Genomic DNA, 18413 nt, shown 5'->3' with positions numbered 1-18413 from the left:
AAAGTTACTTTTATTTGGGCTATGAAACTGAATTTTATTCTTTCATTATCCACAAATTTTGGCCATAAGGAATATCTGTATTTCTAGACTTCTCTCTTACAACGCTCTGCTATGGTCTTTTGCACAATAGTTTAAGTACTATGAATAAGAATTATTCACTTCATTCTTAAGTACTTTAATCCTTTTTTAATTTCATTCTGAATTGATGACTTAGTGCAGTTTTAAGAGCTCTTTGTTCCTGATCCTGTAAAACAGAAATATTGCAGCAGGGAAATATTGAAGAAGCCATGGAATATATTCATGTTTTTGCACAGCCATCTCCTTCCACCCCAGACCACCAGACCTTTATATAATTCCAAACAGAAACTCTGTACCTGTGAAACATTTAACTCCCCCTCTCCACCTGTGTGTCCACCTCCCCCTGTCATGGCCTCTGGTAAAACAATATTTTACTTTTTTTTTTTCCAAATTTGACTATTTTAAATACCTCCTGTAAGCAGAACCATAAAAGATGGCAGTCACATAATCCCACTTATTTTTTTTTTTTAAAGATTTATTCATTTTATTACAGCCAGATATACAGAGAGGAGGAGAGACAGAGAGGAAGATCTTCCAACCGATGATTCACTCCCCAAGTGAGCCGCAACGGGCCGGTGCGCGCCAGTCCGAAGCCGGGAACCTGGAACCTCTTCCGGGTCTCCCATATGGGTGCAGTGTCCCAATGCATTGGGCCGTCCTCAACTGCTTTCCCAGGCCACAAGCAGGGAGCCGGATGGGAAGTGGAGCTGCCGGGATTAGAACCGGTGCCCATATGGGATCCCGGGGCTTTCAAGGCGAGGACTTTAGCCGCTAGACCACGCCGCCGGGCCCAATCCCACTTATTTTTAACAGCTGTTCTCAAAGTATATCACATTGCCACTTATTTTAAATATATCAAACACTTTGAAACATCCACAAAGATTAGATATTTTCAGTGCTAGTTTCCCTGAATATTGCATGTACACTATTGTTAAATAAAACTGTACCCACAGAGCAATGGTCATGATCGGAGGCGTCTTCTAAAGAATGCCTTTTCTCTCTTTCCACCACGACAGGTATAATGGCTGGAGCTGCTTGAACAAGTTCACTTACAAAAACAGAAATAGGCTTGTCTATGACTTGCAGTATGGAATGTCCAAACCGTGCTACTTCTACTAACTTTACTTCATCACACACTGGCAACCTCTGTACGGCTTTAGGACTCCTTTGTGTAGCACATATACCCTGTACACACAGCAAAACAACCACGTATACCACACAAACCTTCCCAGAACACACTAGCATACTCTCTTTTGCATTTTCTTTGTCCCCATCTTCGGCCAGCAATTGAACGAGGGTAGTCAGTCATTTCTTATTCATAGAGGTGGCTTAATGAGTCCATTTGCTACTATTTTAGTAGAACTATGTCATCATTCACTTCTTCCGCTTCAAACATGCCTCGGTTAGTTTGCAGCATGCAGACGGACTAAGTGTTTCAAGCAAGGACTTTGCCCACTGTGTATAGCAGTCCTGAATGAGCTGTACACAGGGAACCGCAGCGACAATACCAAGGTATAGCATTGTTCCTTGCTGCCCCTTCTCCACTGATACAGTGGGTTGTCATGCTCAAATTTGTAAGAGATTCCCTTGCCTAGAAATTTTAATGATTTTAATGCAAAATATAAAAATCATACCAAACGTAATAACTATACTTTGTCATAGCTGATAATCTCTCTATCATCTAGAAAGAGTGGAGTTGAACACTAGGAAATGCTTGTCCATTGTATGTACACAATATACGCCACCAAATAAAACAAAATAAATGCACATAGAGGACCCTGGTTAATCTCAGCTAGCAATAAACTCCTTGGCACAGTGCCCTTGGCATTGGCTCTTGTCCCCTAGAACTGTGCACAAACAACACACACTTGCTCAGGGAAGTGGTATGGCCATTCCAAAAACAATATTTCTCATGAATTTCAACACAAAAGTGCTTGAGAAATGTGCATTTACCATCTCCACATTGAACAATTTGCTAGGCACTCAAGAATGTCTGAAAAGATGGCGTATTTCCCCAAAAGGACTTAGCATCGTCAGCTATACACACAGTGAGGAATAAGTCACTCACTGAGAATAATGGTAACAATATGAAGATCCCTTGTGCACATGACTGGTTTGGCACAGAAGTTTCTGCTCTTCCTCTTCTAAGCCACAGAACAAAGAGGGATGCATGTGGGTCCTGATTTTGCTTCCAGAGGGTTCTAACAATTGCGTAGAGGTTTCGCATCTTTGTAGGCTATCCAAGGGCTGACTGTGGCTAGAGCTGGGGAGGCTGTAGTAGCACTCAGGTTGTAGGGGTACCTTCAGTCTCACAGTCTGGGCTTAGCCCAGAAGCAGCAATAACCTTGAGCTCTCTGAACATCTCTGATTACAGCTTCAAAACCAGTTCTGTGCTTTTTAAGATGTATTTAATCCATTTGAAAGGCAGAATTAGAGGGTGGGAGGACACAGAGAGAGCTGAGAGAGAGAGAGAGAGAGAGAGAGAAACACCTTTATGCAACAGTCAGCCTTTGGAGCAGGTCAAATCTGGGAGCCAAGAACTCCAATCCAGGTATCTCCCAATGAGTGATTAAGGCCAAGTAGTTAGGCCATCTTTCACTGCGTTTTGGGGCTCATTAGCAGGAAACTGGATTGGAAGTAGAAGAGTTGGGACTGGAACCATCACTCCAATTGGGATCCTGCTGTTCAATGTATTACATCACGGTGCCAGTATCCAGGCCAACCTTCCCTCCTGACCCTTTAGCAGTCTTCCCTTTGGACCTCTTCAGTGGACTTGCAAATTGTTCTGGTCTAAAGCTGCCTGATTGGCAAATAGCACAAATCCTCATTGTATTGAAGAAACACGGTTTACTTAGGCCTGCTTGGTTTGAAACTGTTGTTTGGTTTCAAAACTGGTATTTGGAAGTATTCTGCTCAAACTTAAAATTTTTTGATCTCTCAAAGATGATTTTTTTTTTAACAATGTCTACTTATAAATTTTTCCTTAGCTTGCAGGAATTAGAGCTTATACCACAAATCTTTCAAGAAATTCACAGGCAATGTATGAAAAAATTATGCATGGAATTCAAATATTCTTGCCACAAAATAAAGTTACCAAGTAATTGCATTTATCCATTGGCTTGGTTCAAGTGGGTTGCTTTCTTTCCCAGAAGTTGCCTGTACAACTCACCCCTGCGGCCCATGGAAGTGAAAGCTGAAAAGAAAATTGTAAAAGTTTGTTCATCAACAGAATTCCCACAAGTTCAGACACTTTTATAAGCGTTAATGCCAACTGTTCAGGCATTCCCAAAAAACTTACGTCCTGGGAATGAATGGGTTTTTTTTTTTTTTTTCAACATTTGTTTTATTTTATTTGAAAGGCAAAGTCACAGACAGAGAGGGAGAAAGAGAATATCTTCTATCTGGTTCACTCCCCCAAATGACTACAATGACCAGGGCTGGGTGAGGCCAAAGCCAGGAGCCAGGCACTTCATCCAGGTCTCCCAGCCAGGCATTCCACGCAGCTCTGGCCCACCCTGATGGTCCCAGCTTCCTTCCAAAGCACATCCTGGAAGGCAGTAGATAATGACTCAAGTAGTTGGGTCCCTGCTATATGAGACCTGGATTGATTTCCTAGTTTCTGGCTTTGGCCTGGCATGCCTCAAATTGCCATGGTCGCTGAAGCTGTGCCAGTACTAAGCCAGGGGCCAGGAGTTTCATCCAGGTCTCCCTTATGGGTACAGGGGCCAAAGGACTTGGGCCATCTTCCACTGCTTTCTTGGGCACATTAGCAGGGAACTGGATCAGAAGTGGAGCAGGCAGGGCTTGAACCAATACCTATATGAGATGCCTATGTCACAGGTGGCAGTTATACTGGCTATGCCATGGCACTAACCCTCTGTGTTATTTTTGCTTGTTTGATTTTGTTTTATTTTCAACGTTAACATAGTTGAGAAGGATGTGCATGCCCATTTGGGCCACTGATTAGGATGCAGAGGGTTAGGGTATAGAGGGAGGAGAGTAGGACAAATGTTTCCTTTTCCTTTTTTCTTTCTCTCCCGAATCTCTGGTTGTGGCATAGGGAAAGGGAAGGAACTGCTCTGTGCTCCCATACTACATCAGCACCCAGGCATGGAAGAACAGTCATTTGATGTCATCTTAGAGAAACCATTTTGGGGAAGAATGTTTCAACAGTATTGCTTGAGTGGTTTTAATAGTTCTCAGATGTTCTTGGTTTCTTTGCTCCACGGTCGAGGAAATAGTTCCAAAGTCTGTAGGTTGACAAAGTCCACCTAGGTGCAACCACAGACTCAGACACTTGTTGCCAAAGCTTGACCAGGAGAGTTGTCCAACCTGTTCTGCTTTCCATCCTCTGACAAGGTACTCGACATCCTCTATTGGCCTAGATGAGCTGGTTGTTATATGCCCCATGTGCATGTCATCATGCTGTCCATTGTACAGGCATTAGCAATGAGGAGGTCCAGTCCCAATACATGCACTCCAAGCTCAGAACACACATCCTGTGATTTTCCCCATTTCTGAGGTTTGAGTCCAGCCATCCAGTTAGGGAATCCCCAAGAAACTTCACCTGGGGTGACCCCAGACATGACTTGAGCACCAAATAGTGGAGGTCTAGTTCAGTCTGTCACCCTCATCAGCCTAGGCATACACCAGTGAATGCAGTTGACTGATCAATTCCACCCTCAGGCCCATCTCTCATGTAAACTAAAGGATGCTGAAGCCTAGCACAACCTAGACCACCACATCCCAGCCCTCACACACACAGTGGTAACTGCAGCCTAGTTGGGACTACCCCCAATAACCCCAATTAGGTCTGCCCCCAGCCCAAGTTCCTGTACATGCTGGCATATGCAGCAGTCTAGTCTGACCTGTGCCACATCCCAACCAGCTCTTGTATGCACCCATAAGTGCTGCAGCTTAGCTCAGGCCAAACCACACCCAGAGTCTGTACATACACATGGTGATAGGTGCTGTTGCCTTGTCCAGCCTGGCCTGCCCCTTGTCTTGACTCTTATGCTCACCAGCAGGAGCAGAACTCCAACAGGTGCCCACAATTCTCCTACTAGACCCATCCCAAACCTATATCTTGCACTTACCTGAGGGTATTGTAGTCCAGCCTGACATGACTTGCACACAGTCCCAGTATTTGCCAGCAGATGCTGTGGCAATGTGCCAGCAAATGTGGTGGCCTAGAATAGCCTGGCTCCCCGCCAAACCCAGCTCACATGTGGGCCAATGGGTGCTGCAGCCCTGTCTTACCATTCTGCCCCAAGTCCCAGCTCTCAAGTTCATCAGAGGGAGCAGTGGCTCAGCAAAGGAGTATCTGCAACCCTCTACAAGGCTTGCCCCCAGGCCTGGCTCTTGCTCATGCTGGTGGGTGCTGTGGCTCAGTCTAGCATGGCCTGCCTCACTTTGGTATTTGCTGCTGGGTGCTGCAGGCTGGCTCTGCTCAGCTGACCCCAGTCCCTGCTTAAGCCAGCAGGTGCTGCAATCCAGCCCAGCCCGGCCAGCCCCAGTCCCAGCCCTCATGTGAACTAGCAGATGTTACAGCCTAATTCAGCCTGGCCTTCACCGCAACCTGACTCTCACACCTGCCAGTCAATGCTGTGGACTAGCCTAGCTTGGCCTTCTCCTAGATCTAGCCCACACATATGCTGGCAAGCACTATAGTCCTGGCTGGCCTAGGTTGCCCACCAGCTTCCGTTCTGGCCAAAAAGAGGAGTTCCCAAAGCTTCCCTATCACACCATCTCAGGTGCTCCAGGGAGTGCTTGGCCCAGCTTGACACGGCCAGCCTCCAGTCGCAACATGACCAGTGGGTACTGCAGCCCTGCCAAACCAGTCTTCACCCATTCCAGCCCTCACCAGTGGGTGCTACAGCTCAACTCTGCCTGGCCCACCCCAGACCCAGCTCTCATGTGGACCAGAAGGTGCAATGACCCATTCTGGCTCTTAGGAGTCCCAGTAGGTGCTGGTGGTCCCCACTCCCACATATCTCTAAACCTCCTTCCTGGGGAATCACACAGCCCCCTGCCCCAGCTGCCATAGGCCCTAAGGTTGACTTCTGGTAGGGCTTGCCAGCCATCAAACCCCTCCCATACACCTTAAAAAAGAATATGTAATTATAGAATTAACACAGTTGGCATTAACTAGGTCCAGAATGCCCACCAGCTATTGGCTGCTGGCACTATAAATCACAGCAGTGTGACAGTTGTCTAGATACAAGGCACCCTAGACAGCTGCCTACAACTGGGGTGCTTGTTTGTTGTAAAAAATGTATTTATTTATTTGAAAAAATAAGAGTGGGGAGACAGAGAGAAAGAGATCTTCTGTCTATTGGTTTAACTCCCAAATTGCCACATTTGCTAGAGCTGGACAAAGCTACAACCAGGATCCTAGAATTCTGTCCTGGTCTACCACATGTGAGGCAAGGACCTAAGTACTTGAGCTACCTCTTGTTGCCTTTCCAGGCACATTAGCAGAGAGTTGGATCAGAAGCAGAGCAGCTGAGACTTCAACCAGTGCTCCATTATGGGATACCAGCATCCCAGGAGGTGGCTTAACTCACTATACCACAATGCCAGCCCCCAAGTTGCATTTTTTTTTTTTAATTTCATTTTCTGACACAGTTTCATAGGCTATGGGATTCCCCTAATCCCTCCCCGTAACGACCCCCCATATTGAATTCCTCCATGTTGTTACAGTAGTACAGATCATATCCAGGCATGATTTCTTCATTGCAAGCATGGATCATGCAGAAAGTCTGGCATCTTATTGTCCAGATAAATTCAACAGTTTCATTGGGAGACCACCCCTGGTCTGAAAGTAGAGCTGGTGGAATATCATCCCCTCCAATGAAAAGCCACTATACAACTTCAACATCAAGTTACAACATTATGACGTTAATTGACATGGTATTGAGTGAACAGTATGTTAGAAAATGCAAGTTCTTTTTTTTTTTTAAAGATTTATTTTTATTACCAAGTCAGATATACAGAGAGGAGGAGAGACAGAGAGGAAGATCTTCCGTCCGATGATTCACTCCCCAAGTGAGCCGCAATGGGCCAGTGCGTGCCTATCCAAAACCGGGAACCAGGAACCCCCTCCAGGTCTCCCACGCGGGTACAGGGTCCCAAAGCATTGGGCCATCCTCGACTGCTTTCCCAGGCCACAAGCAGGGAGCTGGATGGGAAGTGGAGCTGCCGGGATTAGAACCGGCGCCCATATGGGATCCCGGGATGTTCAAGGTGAGAACTTTAGCCACTAGGCCACGCCGCTGGGCCCTCCATTTTAGTTTTTACACAACCAGCTGCTATACACCTTAAAATAGTTATATGGTACTACTCAGCTGTCTTGTTTTATTTTCATTTTTATATTTCCCACCTTACAGTATTCAAGTATGATTTCTACTGAACTTTGTGCATTTTAGGATAGTCCAAACAGGCTTATAACTCTAACATGCCATATATTAACAACTGAGGAGCAGAACAGTTTTAGGAGCAGTGTGCAGAGAAATCTTCAATACCTTAGTGAGGAGTCACTAACCTTTGTGTCCTACCTAGTAAGGTATATCTGAGTCCAACCTGACTGTTTCCTGTCTGTTCTAAGCTTTCCTTATTGGTCTCTACCTGATCTAATTTTTTTGGGTGGGGAGGCCTGCGGAGCGACCCTGATGGTCATTGCCAGAGAGGACGAGGAACCAAAGTTGGAACTAAGTAAGGACCAGAGAAAGCTCCTCTCCCAAGTCCCGAAGAAAGTTTACTGTTCTTCTGTTTCTGAGGACCGCTCAGGGCTCCTGGCTGTTGTTCCGATGACATTAGATCCGGTGAGGAAGGATCTGGGCTTCTTCCATCCCGTGTGGGAGATCCAATAGGGAATGGATGACCTCAGAGTTCTCGGCCTACAAGGGCAGTCCAATTCCCCGTGGTCTCCTTGGCAGTTGGGATACAGTCCTTGGTGCCTGTACTGATAGTCCTCCCCAAGTTACATCTTACTGTGCCAAACATCAATCCTTAATTCCCTATCTTGAGCTCACTTGTTTAAAATCTTCATTGTATGGGGTGAATGTTGTGGTACAGTACATTAAACTGCCTCTTGTTTTGTCCACAACACATATCTGAGCAACGGCTCAAGGACTTGAGTCCCAGCTACAGTTCCTGGCTCTTGTTTTCAGTCTAACCCAGACCCAGCTGTTTTAGTCATTTGAGAAGCGAAACAGCAGGTAGATCCCCTTCTTTCTCTGTCACTTTGCCTGTTAGATAAGTGAGCTTTTCAAGATAAACAAGTGAAATGTCTACTTAAGTTTTGCTCTTGTCTGAAGCCGTGGGAGCAAGAGTGTTGACATTCATTGAGTGTGAAGTTCATTCTACTCATATTGTTCAATTAGCATTGTGTTAGCTGAACCACTTGAGATCTCTAGAGTTATCAATAGTTTATGCTGTTAGTCCTCAATCTTTTTCAACCAAACACAAGCAAGATGAATTTCTTCTGGAAAATGGGTGTGAATGATTCTTCCATGAGTTTTCTCTTCATCATCATCTCAACTCAAAACGAATCATCCATTTATAACTTGTTATTCTTTTAGGGCACTGTCTCCATAAACTTCTCCAAGGAATTAATGATTTCATTTCCCTGAGCCAAGCTTCACCATATATTTGATGTTTGTTCTTCTATTTTCTCATATTTCATAGTGCTCTTGTAGGGACTTTTTTCAAACTACTATCTTTACCCGGTTAGAGCTTCAAACCAGAATATGTTCAGATAGTATATAAAAAGTTAGTGTGAGTTTATTTGGGTTGCAAAAAAAGATCTAAGTCTATGCAAAGATTTTCCATAATGAATTTTTCAATGAGCACTCATGCCTTTTCTTTCTTCCATTATCTCCAACATGTAATTTCTTTACATCATAATAGTTACGTATCGATAACTTCATAATAGAGTATTAAGTTACTTAACATCAAGTAAAAGAATACCAAAGAAAATAGCACTGCCCTGAACAACAGCTGGCAATCAGGAGCAATAAGGAGCCGAGGAGCAGAAAAAGCAGCAGGAGGTTGGCTTAGGGGCAGGGTGGTAAACATTGGAAGATTGAGGTGCTGTGGATGGATATTCCCCGTGGAGGTGGAAATACATATCAGGCAGTTGACACAATCTTGCTCAAGAATAGCATGGGGCTGGAAATTCAGATAAGGTAGTAAACTAGAGGGTGTCAGCTGGAGGTCTTGATGGCAAAAGAGAATCTGAATTTCAAGTTCATTGGTTTTAGGTTGGAAAAGTCCTTAGTGTTTACAGTAATAAATATATGTATGTATAGTGAGATGCCCATGGGTGAGTTGGCAGAGGTATAAGCGTGCTTCTGTTTCCATGAGAAGTATGTGGCAGAGCTCTGGCACCTGAGAAATTAAAGACTCAATTGTGTTGGCTACTGGTCTGTATTAGCTGAAACCAAGGCCTTTTATCATAGACCTTGTCTGACATGCTATCCGAAGCTCTGTGTCCAGAGTGCTTTATGATTTCTTTTTTTTTTTATTAAATAAAGCAAACATTTATTAAATTGTGATAAAAACTTTCCATCAAATTACAAAACCTGAGTAAGAAAAACAAACGGCACATGCTTAACTGTGGTTGACATTCAAATGAAATTTGCATTCCCAAAATATTATACAGTAATTAGAAAATACCAGCCAAAGTAATATTAGGATACTTTTACGTGCGGTCTCAACAAATTTGAACAGAAGCAAGTTTTAACAAAGGTAAATTTTACAGTGAAACATAGCAGTAGATTAAGGATTTTAACATGTTTGTTTTACTGCTATTTGACACTATGATACAAAAATAAGAGGATTTACTTGACATTTTTAATAAATATCTCATGGGCTGTTGAGTGCCTTACTGGTGAAAACATTTAACTGGCTAATCTCATCAATCCATTTTGGAGGCTGAACAATATATTACTAAATGAGCAATGGGTTAGAGAGGAAATCAAAGGGGAAATTAAAAAATTGCTTGAAACAAATGAAGGCATCAATACAACTTATCAGAACTTATGGGACACAATCAAGGCGGTGCTGAGAGGAAAGTTCATTTCAATTAATGCTTATCTCAAGAAACAAGAAAAGTACCAAGTAAATCAGCTAATCTTACAGTTGAAGGAACTAGAAAAACAACAACAAAGCAATCCTAAGACTAGTAGGAAAAAAGAAATCATCAAAATAAGGGAGGAAATAAACCAAATAGAGACTAAGAGGACTATACACAAGATTAATCAATCAAAGAGTTGGTTCTTTGAGAAAATCAACAAAATAGACTCCCCACTAGCTCGACTAATTAAAAAAAGGAGAGAAAATACACATTAATAGTATCAGAAATGAGAATGGAGATGTAACAACAGATATCTTAGAAATACAAAGAATCATCAGGAACTACTATAAGCAACTATATGCGAACAAATTAGAAAACCTAGAGGAAATGGACAGATTTTTAAACATATACAATCCACCAAAATTGAATCAAGAAGCAATTAATCTAAATAGCCCAATAATATGCACTGAGATTGAATCAACAATTAAAGCCCTCCCAACCAAGAAAAGCCCAGGACCAGATGGCTTCACTGCTGAATTCTACCAAATGTTCAAGGAGGAACTAACCCCATTCTTACACAAGCTTTTTCAAACAATAGAAAAAGAGGCAATTCTTCCAAATTCGTTCTATGAAGCTAATATCACTTTAATACCAAAGCCAGAGAGAGAAACAACAGAAAAAGAAAACTACAGACCGATATCCCTGATGAACATAGATGCAAACATCTTCAATAAAATACTAGCCAACAGGATCCAACAATACATTAGGCAGATTATTCACCCGGATCAGGTGGGATTCATCCCAGGTATGCAAGGATGGTTCAACATTCGCAAAACAATAAATGTGATACATCACATCAACAAGTTGACTCATAAAAACCATATGATCCTCTCAATAGATGCAGAGAAGGCATTTGATAAAATCCAACACCACTTCATGTTAAAAACCCTAAACAAGATAGGCATAGAAGGAACATTCTACAACACAATCAAAGCAATTTACGATAAACCTAATGCCAGTATCATACTAAATGGGGAAAGGCTAGAAGCCTTCCCGCTAAAATCTGGAACTAGACAGGGATGTCCACTCTCACCGCTACTCTTCAATATAGTTTTGGAAGTCCTTGCCAGAGCTATTAGACAAGAAAAAGCAATTAAAGGAATACAAATTGGAAATGAGGAATTGAAATTATCGCTATTCGCAGATGACATGATTCTCTACATATGATTTCTAAATGTTTATAACACAACTACACAGCAGACTAAATGCCAGAGGCTTCCAGCAAAGGCAAAACCACAAAAGCCAGGATAAAATACTTATACAGCCATATGCACTTAAACTACCTCCTGGCCAGACACTCTTCCCACCTCTGGGCTCTCCTTCCTCTTGCTCAGGTTCACAGAGTGCTCATTAATTTCAGACCTTACAATTAAAGCTAGACTTCTTTCCACCTCACCTAGACCTTCTCTGATTATGTAGAACAAATGACAATTTAGTAGACTTCTTATCTATTTCATTTCTGGGAATCCAATGATTAATCCTGCCTTGACGTGGGATCGACAATAATCCGACTGATCTGATTGCTACCTAACTATGCTTTGCTTTTTCTTTTTTTTTAAATTTGTTTTTTTGATACAGTTCAGTTGGCGCTGGGGTCTCCTGCCCCCCTCCCCAAGTTCCCTCCCCTTCCCTCCGTTTGCCCCTCCAGTCTCATAATGGGAGCCTTTCTTGAATTTTCCCAAGTCAATCATACTGCCGCTGGAGTGTCTCCCAATCATGTATGCTTTTCAATAACTGTTCTTGCCCTGCCCTGGGCAGCAGGGTGCTTCTGCTTGGCCCCTGCAGTCTCAGGATCTGGTTATTCCAGGAACTGCAGCACCTGAAAAGGAAAGCGCTCACCAAGCTCCTTAAGAGGGTGCAGGTTGCTCTCACACTCACTCCTTGCTGTCGAGGACGCTTACCAACACAGAAGACCAAGTTCACTGTAGCTTCTCCAGCCTGCAAGGCCTTGTTGTCCCTTCTTCAAAGCCAAGGGTGTTCTAGCATTTCTAACCCACTCGCTGCCAGCCACATTGGCCCAATATAAGTTAAAGAGACACTCTGTTAAAGCCTGAATCTATGACATTAAATTCCTGCTTATTACGACCCAAAACAATAAAAAGAGCCTCATTTGATTTAATATCCCCTCTATGATAACTCCAGACCCTTAATATCCGTGACCCTCAGACTCCTGCTTGTGTAAATTGGAAGAGAAGCAGTTCTTCAGGGGCATAAAATACTGTGACCTCACTTGTACCTCACTTCCAGAGGCCTGCATGACTTAAGTCTAGTTGTATGTCTAAAAGCAATAGTGGAGGTAGGGCTGGGTCCTGAGGACTCCAAGCATTTCAAATGACTTGGCCAACGCTTTTTACTCTGGTGGGGGGGTCCCTGTTGGGTGACAGAGCACACATATGGAGGAAGATGTGGTGAGTCAGGAAACGGAGCCAGTAAACACACATCAAATTTTATAACAAATCTATCCCTCGCTCACACTTCAGTGGCTACAATGATTGATGCCGGGGCCAGACTCAAACCAAAAGCCAGGAATCTGATTGGCCTCGAGTGTCTGAGCCATCATCTGCGGCTTTTCCCTGCATTAGCAAGGTGCTGGTCAGAAGTGCAGCTGTCGGGACTTGAACTCATGGTCCAATATAGGTTGCTGGAGATTCAGGTGGTGGCATGCCTAGCTGCTCCACAATACCAATGCCTCATTAGTATTTTTAAATCCAATCATACTGGAGAGCTAATTCCAGAAAATACAGCATATGTATTTATTCTAAGAAATAAACTCTTGCAATCATGGAGGCTGGTAAAACCAAAAAATATGGAGTTCATAACCCAGTTGGAGTCCAAAGGCCAACAGACTGCCTATTGAACCAGCAAGAGTCAACGCCCAAGTTCCAAGACCATCGGGTAGGCAAATTCCTACTCAGGAGAGAGACAGACTATTGTTCAACTGACTGAACAAGGCCCTTCCGCTTTGACTTGGGACAAGGTAACTCACTGCACTGGAGCTCACAAATCACAAGACCCTTCTTTGTGTATTTCTGTCCTTTCAGAACACCGCTTTCCCAGGATGCCATCTTTCCATCTTGGACCTGGGGGAAAGTTGCTATGGAAACCTGCACGCTAAGTTCCATACTAAGCTCTTCTATGGAGGTGTCGTAAATCTCTCAGGTGACCACACTGCCTCATCACAGAACTTTGGGAAGTGTTCATTCTGTCTCCCAGTGGAGACCTACTAGAGGAGGTGTTAAGTTGCCCCTTCTCTCCACCCCTTTCCTCCCACTCCACCTGTCCATTATGCCTATCTGTGGGTGGGTTTGCTTTCTTACCTTTTAAATAAATGTAATCATTTTGTGCAACACTTACATGCCTATACTCAAAATGTTTTTTAAGTAAAAGGCAAGGACCCAGATTAAAATTAAACTATTTCTGCCATATCATTATGACAGAAGATAATCTGCTTTATACAGTCTACTTAAATACTAGTCATATTTAAAAAAATGTCTCACAAAAGTATCCAGAAAAATTTTCAACCAAATAACAAGGCCAGTTTAAGTTGACACATAAAACTAACCTTCACACTCATCAAGGTTTCAACATCAAAGATAGGCATTCTTGACACTCGGCCTCTTGTCATTTGTCATGTTGGTCCATGTGATAGATCCAGAAACGTCCACCTTTATGGCATTCTGCTTTTGCTAGTCTTCCTCCCCACTCTCAGTTCCGCTTTAGTAACAAATTCCTTGGCACTTTTGGCAGCCATGTAATTTCCTTACCAAATTCCACCCTTATTGCTCCAACACACTTTTCAGTATCTTTCCATATTACCCCTGACCATCAAATGGATTACATTTTCCTTGGTATGAAGTCAAAATAATCTCCATAGTAGTGTGTCTTTCTTACTCTGTGTGCTCTACACCAGCGCTTCTCGAGCCTTTTGGTTTTCAGAATCCCAACGCACACTTAAAAATGAGTGCAAGACCAAGTCTTCCGCCTCATGCTGAAGATGCTCATATCCTACATTCAAGTGCCTGGAGTCAACTCCCAGCTCCAGCTCCCGACTCCAACTTCCTGTTCACACACCTTGTGAGGCAGTGCCGATGGTTCAAGTAGTGGCTACCTACTACCTGCCAACCCCCCTGGATCACATTCCCAAGTTCTGATTTTAGTCCTGGCCAATCTTACGGATATTAGGAGATAGACAGGTAGACAGGAAAATAGGAACTTTCTATCTCCCAAAAATAATTTTTCCAGAAAAGAGGCATACATAAAACTAAGTCCACTTGTCATCAAGGTAATGACACAATTACAATAAATTAGCTTTAGAAAAACCCACTGCACACTGCTAAGAGTGTGAGTATAAAAAGGCAAACATCATCTTAGTATCATACAGAATCCCCAAAAAGATTTCCAGCACCACAAGGATACCCAGAGCAAAATTTGAGAATTGCTATCAATGGCAAGGTCAAACAAGATGAGTTTCTGTTTGTCCAAATGAGTCTCGCACTCTCCAATCTTCTTGCCTTTATCAAAGCTATTTCCTTTCAGCATCCCCACTCTGCTTCCTCTCAAAAGTCAGCTTCTACTCTGAAGGAGAAACTTGCATGTTGTTTGTACAGGTCTTCCTCAGAGGCCTGTCTGTGTGTGTGTGTGTGTGTGTGTGTGTGCTTCCTTTCTCAGAATCTTCAAAGCACTGTATTTCTCTGCTATGAAATGAGCTCATTTCTCCTTCCATTATGGTGGTTTCTCTATTTACTTCTTCCTTGTCCTTGTAGGTTCTTTTTTCTTTACAACATCAGTATTCCCTTTTGCTGTCACCATTTTGAGTTTGCTTTCAGCAAACGCCCCTCCTTAAAAGCATACAGTTTAATGGGCTTGTTAGTCTTTGTCCTCCTCTGGCCAGAAGGCAAAGGTATGACTCAAAGTGGACTGGTCTGGTACTCTGCCCTGGAATTTTCATTACAAGCAGAGAGCAAATTGATTTGGTGTCCACTGACTTTGAGAAAATTTCTTTGGATAGAGACCATTCTCAAACATTTTACAGACTCGCAGAGCTGTCTCACTTTCTGTGTTCTTCCTTTTGTATCATTTTTGTGAGCTACTTCATGTCTTTCCTTTAAAAAGATTTAAGAGTACTGTGTGTTGATCTTAATCGTGACCAGTTCCTGCTGCTTACAACCAAGTAACTCCAATAAAACAACCACTTGCCTCAAAGCAGACACAAAATGTAATCCAACACACTATCATATAAACCTGTACCGATCCAAGTCATGAAAGCAAATTTCACAAAGCTTTGTAAGACACCCCCCCAAATCTCTCTGTGTCTTTCTCTATCACACACAAATACAAAGAATAAGTCAATATTACCTTCAAAACCCAGTGCTTTAAAATGAGGTATTATTATCTCACAATCTGCTAATTCAATAACATCTGCTCTCTGCTTGGGATGGCAATTAAAGATCACTCAGAACACAAATCTGCAGGAGAGGATAGATTGAGACGTCTCTAAACACCAGCACAAGTGCCGGTGTTAAGGACCCAGGACTGACTAAAATTCCTCAAGCATCCCACAGTGTAGGGAAACAAATAAAACAAGATGTAAGTAGTAATACATGTGTTGTGAAAGCCAAGGAAAAATCTGAAAGCTTCACAAAGCATACATAGGAAGGCTGCAGGGTAGAAGGCAAGGTCAGGCCATGCAGACCAGAAGTTTCACGGGGGGCACTTGGCCTGGAAGTTAACACAGTGATTATAAAGTCTTAGACCTCACTGGACACCTTCACCTCAACCAACACATGGGACAGGAGATGCAAAACCCATTACCGTCCCACTCCCTGTGTAAGATCTGTTATGGATCTGGTAGAAAAGTATCATCCATCACTAGCTATGGGCAGTGCACCATGACCCACACTTCCTGCACCATTTTCATCTGCCACATCTTCATTAACAGCTTTGATTACTTCAACTCCCCTTCCCCACATCCCCCACACCCACCTGCAGGAACTCCAATTGTTCTTTGCTTTGCTGTGTTTACCTCTCAGCTGCACATTCGCTACTAAATCACAGTTCACTCAAAGCCAGCCCTGTTGCATAGGTCCATTTCATCTATTCCCACAAGGCAAAGTTCAGGGTCACCTCCACCCCAGTGTACCTCCCCTACCTTAATCTGACATTCACCTCTTGTCTGTCACAATTGTATCTCTTGCTCACCCTCTGAATTACATATAACCCTCTCTGTCACCTTCCCAAATCCCACATTTACCTCCTTCTCCATCAGAAATTATATCCACATCCAAGCCAAAGCATCATCTTCCAACCCTACCTAAAACCAGTGATGCCAAAAACGTGATTCTGGAAGCAACACGAAAAGTTATTCAGATAGATACATGAAGTAGAAACAGCTGAACAAGAAGTTAACTATGAACACACTTCCAACAGTGTTGCTACATATTGCCTGGTCACACTGTGGTAGGATGTAGTGAGCCAGAACTTGTTGCAGAATATAATGAAGTAGATTATTTCAGTTAAAATAAATACACCAATAAATATTGCAAACTAATTCCAAGTGTTTCTTTTGATGCTTGGTCTTCAAAGTTATTGGTTCATCCTGACTACTTTGCTTTATTTTTCTCATGATAAATCATTCTTTTAATCCATCATTTTATACTTAGAAGAAAATTACTAACATAAATTTAAAATTAAATGTTTTGCCATGACTTGATTTTTCCCCCAAAAGATTCAATTTGATGAAATAAACCATCACGTTTTAAGAATGGGCAGCAGTTGTTACAGAAATAGAGTCAGTTTTCTGATACAACTTTGTTACACACTTTGTGAAATTTTAATTTAAAGGAAACCACGGAGATTGAAATCTTATGGGCAGCTACATGAGCTTTGGTTCATTTTCTGATGATTCAGGAGAAGAAATGTTGCTTTGAATGTATAAATCATTCAAAAATGCATTTAGCATCTAGTATTAAATTCTTTGAAAGAAACTTTGAATTTTCAAAACTTACATCTTTTTAAGCACTTTACTTGAACGTTCAGTAGTGACTTCTTTCTGCTTACAGACTGAAGTGATAGGATTTTGTTTGCCTGTAGGAGTTTAGGGTTTCTTCCAGGTATAGTACTCTAGTTGAAACACCCTTGTATTTATAGAATTGCTCAGTGCTTAAGATGCCACTTGACGCACCTGCGTCTCATTTTGGAACTCCTGGGTTGGATTCATTCCAGCCCCCAATTCTAGTGTGCTGCTCATGAGAGTTCTGGAAGACAGCAGGGGAACCTTGGATTGTGTGTCCAGCTCCCAGGCATGTGAGGAACGACTCAGAAACTGAAGTACTTCTCTTTCTCTTTCTCTTTCTGCCTACCTATAAAAAAATAAAGTTTACTTTTTTTTTTTTTCAAAAAAAATGGTAGTATGATGTTTTGGAAATGGGTAAAGTATTCGAACAGACATTTTTTCAAAGAAGACATACAAATGGCCAACGCGGGTTTGAAAAGACGTTCAACGACATGAGTGATCAACGAAACATAAATCAGAATTTTTTACGATATCACTTCAAACCAAGTAGGATGACTATACTGAAAAAGACAAGTGTGAGTGAGAACGGGGAGAAGTTTAACACCTCTCACATTGATTGCTGGAGACAATGTAAAATGTGCACCTTCTTCAGGAAAAGTGTGATCGCTCTTTGAAATTTAAACAGCTACCACTTGACCCAGTGTTGTATCCCTAGTATAGAATCAACAGAAAAAGATCTCTACATACACAACTTGGACATGAATGTTCACAGTAGTATTACTTAAAAGGCTAAAACAATTTAAATTCATCAAAAATGAATAAAGAAAATGTAATGTATTCAGAAAAGTTAATATTAGTCACAGAAATGAAGGGCTAATACATACAATAACGTGGGTTAAATTTGAAGAAATTTAGGAATTGAAATTGGAATGTTAACAATGTTAAGGACAAACCCTATGTTGTGTGATTCCAGTTATATGAAATGTCCAGAGCAGGGATATTCACCAAAACAGAGAATGGACACTTTGGTCTGGATGTGAGGGATATGAAGGTTAGGGGATGGCATCTGAAGGGCATGGGACTTCTTTCGAGGTGATGAAATGCTCTATTTGATGTGGTCCAACCCTGCATGTGCACTAAAAAATTTTAAATCACTAAATTTTTGTGTAAATTATCTTAAAAGTT

Source organism: Ochotona princeps, chromosome 26 (genome assembly GCF_030435755.1).
Source record: "Ochotona princeps isolate mOchPri1 chromosome 26, mOchPri1.hap1, whole genome shotgun sequence".
Taxonomy (NCBI): domain Eukaryota; kingdom Metazoa; phylum Chordata; class Mammalia; order Lagomorpha; family Ochotonidae; genus Ochotona; species Ochotona princeps.
The sequence above is the reverse complement of the archived record's forward strand: the minus strand, read 5'-3'. Positions refer to the sequence as shown.